Here is a 4,448-nt window from a genome sequence, read left to right as displayed (position 1 = left end):
TTTTTTTTTTTTTTTTGAGACAAAGTCTTGCTCTGTCACCCAGGCTGGAGTGCAATGGCAAAATTTTGGCTCACTGCAACCCCCACCTCCCAGGTTCAAGCAATTCTCCTGCCCCAGCCTTCCAAGTAGCTGGGATTACAGGCATGCACCACCATGCCCGGTGAATTTTGTATTTTTAGTAGAGATGGGGTTTCTGTATGCTAGTGAGGCTGGTCTCAAACTCTTGATCTCAGGTGCTCTGCCCACCTTGTCCTCCCAAAGTGTTGAGATTAAAGATGTGAACCACCATGGCTGGCTATATATTTTTTTAAATTGTTGACACTTCTGAAAGCTTCGGACTTCCAGATGGCTTCCCCCTGTGTATTAATATGTATCTACTAACAACGATGGCATTTTACTTCTTACTATAATTTTATTGTGCCCAATTTATCACTGGTGCAACTTATGTGATATAGAGTCCATACTAAGATTCTCACATTTATTTGCTCCGAATTCTTTTTTTATTACTTTGGAGATAGAGTTTTGCTCTGTTGCCCGGGGTATAGTGCTGTGCTGTAATCTCGGCTCACTGCAACCTCTGCTTTCTGGGGTCCAGAGAACTGATTCTCTTGCCTCAGTCTCCCAAGCAGCTGGGATTACAAGTGCATGCCACCTTATCCAGCTATTTTTTTCTATTTTTAATAAAGATGGGGTTTCACCACATTGGTTAGGCTGGTCTTGAGCTTCTGGACTGAAGGAAACCACTTTCCTTGGCCCCCAAAATGTTGGGATTACAGGTGTGAGCCACCATACCTGACTTACTCCCAGCATTTTATGGTTTAGATTTCTTTTTTTCTTAATTTCAAAATCTCAGATCCTGTGAGGTATCACATGTTGTATTTGTCATGTTTCTTTCCTCTCCTTAAATCTAGAAATCTTTTTTTTATGCTTGGTTTTTTGACATAGACATTTTGGAAGAACCCATACCAGTTGTCTTGTAGGAATGCTCCACGATCTGGGTTAGAGTAATTTTCTCGGGGTTAGCCTGAAAATCAGTATTTTTGGAAAGAGTATTATATAGGCAATGCTGTATATTTGCTATTTTATCCTGTCAGGAAGTATGTGAGTTTGTCTCACTTCATTTTTTTTTATAAGTAATGTATGGAGTAAATCTCTGCAATGTGAATATCTTGTTTTTCCAAGAACTTTCAACCAGTGATTTTAGCATTCATTGCTGATTCTTGTGTGAATGGTAAATACATTAGTGATTTTGGAATCAGATTTGTGACATGGTGTCTTTTCTAACTCATAGGAAGCATTCCTTATTTTGGACCTGAGGCTGATTTCTTGAAGAAAACATGACTTTATTTCATTAAGTGAGAAGAGCAGCAGCCCAGCTAATAAGTTGTAATATGGAATAGGCTGCAGGCTGTGAAGTGCTCATGACCGTACACTCTGAAGCCAAGGAGCTGAGGGCTTAACAAGTTTCTAGAAGCTGCCATCAACATGTCAAGTCAGTAAAACTGAAAGCTGGTCAGATGTCAAGGTCTCAGGGAAAATATCTACCTCTTACTAGGTCTTGAGCTCTAGAGAGCTAGGCCTTGCTAAAAGAATTACTTTATCTATCATCTTTGTTCAGGGCTCAATGGAATTTGTGATAGGCTTGGATGTCCTCCGAGCAGTGGCTAGCTGTAACATCTGTCTGGATTACTTGGAAGACCCAGTGACCATCAGTTGTGGGCATAACTTCTGTCTCTCCTGCATCATTATATCCTGGAAGGATCTAGATGATAGTTTTCCCTGCCCTTTTTGCCATTTTTGCTGTCCAGAAAGGAAATTGACAAGCAATCCTCAACTGGGTCGTTTGATTGGAATTGCTAAGCACCTCCAGATAAGAAGCAAGAGAAAGCGGCAGGAAGAGAAGCATGTATGTAAGAAGCATAATCAGGTTTTGACCTTTTTCTGTCAGGAAGACCTAGAGCTTTTATGTCCAAGGTGCAGTTTCTCCACTGATCACCGGCTTCACTGTGTTTGGCCCATAAAGAAGGCTGCGTCCTGTCACAGGAAAAAACTGGAGCAGTACAATGTACCATGGAAGGAGGGAGTGGAACTAACTGAAAAAATCATAACTATACAAACCAGAAAATCATTAGAACTGAAGAAAAAGGTAAAACATAGGGAAGAAGAAGTCAGGTCTGAATTTGAGCAACTCAGGTTATTTCTCCAAAATGAGCAGAGACTGTTCTTGGGCAGTTACAAGATGAAGAGATGGATATTTTCACACAACTAAATGAAAGCCTAACAAAATTTTCAGATTATACCTCCTCATTAAAATATCTACTAAAGGAGATACAGAGCATATATGTGAAGTCAGGACTGGAATTACTGGCAAGTGTTAAGGACATCATCACGGATATAAAAATTTAAAATTTCCTGAACATTTTTCATTCAATTAAAAGAATATGGTTACCATCTGCCTCTACAATATTCCCTAAAGAAAATTATCAAGTGATTTCAAGTAGATGTAATTCTAGATCCTGAAACAGCACATCGTAAACTTAAATTCTCATCAGATAGAAAAACTGTGCGATATGGAAATACGGGGTGAAACTTACCTCCAAACCCAAGAAGATTTTATCGCCTCCCAGCTGTTGTGGGTTCTAAGGGCTACAGTTGTGGCTGGCAGTACTGGGACATAGAAGTGAAAGACAAGCCTGAATGGATCCTTGGTGTCTGTAATGACTCTTCCCAGAAGGAGGAAGCGTCCACCAACTTTAGTACAGGGTGGATTGTGGGGAATTCGGTGATTTGGTCAGGATAGTTATATTGTATTAGGTCATAAGCAAATTGATCTGCTGCCAAAAGTGTCACCTAGTAAGATTGGCATGTTTTTAGATTGTGAAATGAGTGAGGGTTCCTTTTATAATTTGAATGACAGATCTCTACTCTATACTTTTAATGATGATTTTACAGGATCACTTTGGCCTTATTTTTATACTGGAATGGATTCAAAACTTCTTACAATTTCTAATGTAACAAATTCTGAATGAGTAACTATCAGAAGACTGTCATTTTCTTTTACGTAGTAGACATAATTGAGCCAGTGAATCTAGTTTTGATATAACAGTTTCCTGTAGTTAATAGTTATACCATTTTCAGTATGTTTTGTTTTCATTTCAAATTTTAAAGATTGTATATAAGACAGCTTGATTCCTGCATCTTCTCAATGGTTTTCTTCCTTGTATTTGCTCTTTTCTATTCCTACTTGGTGAGTTTTGGCTTCCTGTTCAAGGATCTTTTTGTGGTCTCTGCCCAGTTTTAGCCTAGGAATAACTACCTTGCTGGGTGAATGCCTACATGGACAGTTGCGCCATTAGCCTTTCCCACTGCACCTGTTCAGTGTAGATGACATATTTCTTCCTGTAAACCTGGACTACTTTGCCAAGTTGCTGACCTTCATAGTGTCCTTGTACAACCTGAACTTCATCACTCTTTTCGATGGGCATGGATCGAACCTTGTACTTCTGTCTCAGCTCTTTGGAAAGAGAAGAACTTATAATCTTCCTGCAAATGTGGGAAGGTGCATTGAAATGCCTTTTGTGGTTCCTGCTTCAGTCAGAAGTCACAAAGGGATTGAACTTTGTTTTGGCCATTCCCACTTCAGTGATGTTGGCAAAAGGAAAGGGCTTCGTGTTCTTATTCTTCATTCATTCCAAAACTGTCCCCTGCAGTTGTCTAATTTCCTGAATTCATTAGCTTTCTAATAAAGTAGAGGAGAAATAAAGCTTTTGAGACCTTTGAATCTGAAAATGTATTTGATCTATGCTGATATTTAACCAGAAGTTTTTTAGGGCCTGGAATTATAGTTTTAAAATATCTTACTCTTACATATTTTTAACCTTTTAAATTGGGAAATATATTGTTATGATATCTACAATGTATTATGAAATATATCAGCATAAACAAATGTGCTGGAAGCATGAGATTTAATCTACATTGCACAAATTTGGTCATGATCTCACACCCAAGGTCAGCTGGCATTATGATGGATAAATTTAAGCTCCAGGTACTATTGCAATGCTTCAGTTATTTTTATTATTTTGAGATGGAGTCTAGCTCTGTGACCCAGGCTGGAGTGCAGTGGCGTGATCTCTGCTAACGGCAGCCCCTCTCTCCTGGTTTCAAGCAATTCTCTCACCTCTGCCTCCTGACTAGCTGGAATTAAAGACGTGTGCCACCACACCCAGTCAATTTTTATATTTTTAGTAGAGACAGGGTATTGCCATGTTGGTCAGGCTGGTCTTGAACTCCTGACCTCAAGTGATCCACCTGCCTCAGTCTCCTAAAGTGATGGAATTACAGGCATGAGCCACCTCACCTGGCCAGTTATCTTAATCTTACAGCAATCCAGAGCAAAGTACACATCTCCTGGTTTAATTACAATAATGAATTATAGGAGACATCAAAAA

The 4,448-nt window shown here is 39.3% G+C and overlaps 1 pseudogene; it reads left to right on the top strand.

Moving 5' to 3' along the window:
- The first annotated feature begins 1,624 nt into the window (after window positions 1–1,624).
- Window positions 1,625–3,029, top strand: LOC135277720 (tripartite motif-containing protein 60-like; annotated as a pseudogene).
- Window positions 3,030–4,448: the final 1,419 nt, after the last annotated feature.

This window comes from Aotus nancymaae, unplaced genomic scaffold (assembly GCF_030222135.1).
Source record: "Aotus nancymaae isolate 86718 unplaced genomic scaffold, 86718_ANA_hifiasm-v0.15.2.pri h1tg000033l, whole genome shotgun sequence".
NCBI lineage: Eukaryota > Metazoa > Chordata > Mammalia > Primates > Aotidae > Aotus > Aotus nancymaae.
This window is presented reverse-complemented; position numbering and strand designations above follow the sequence as displayed.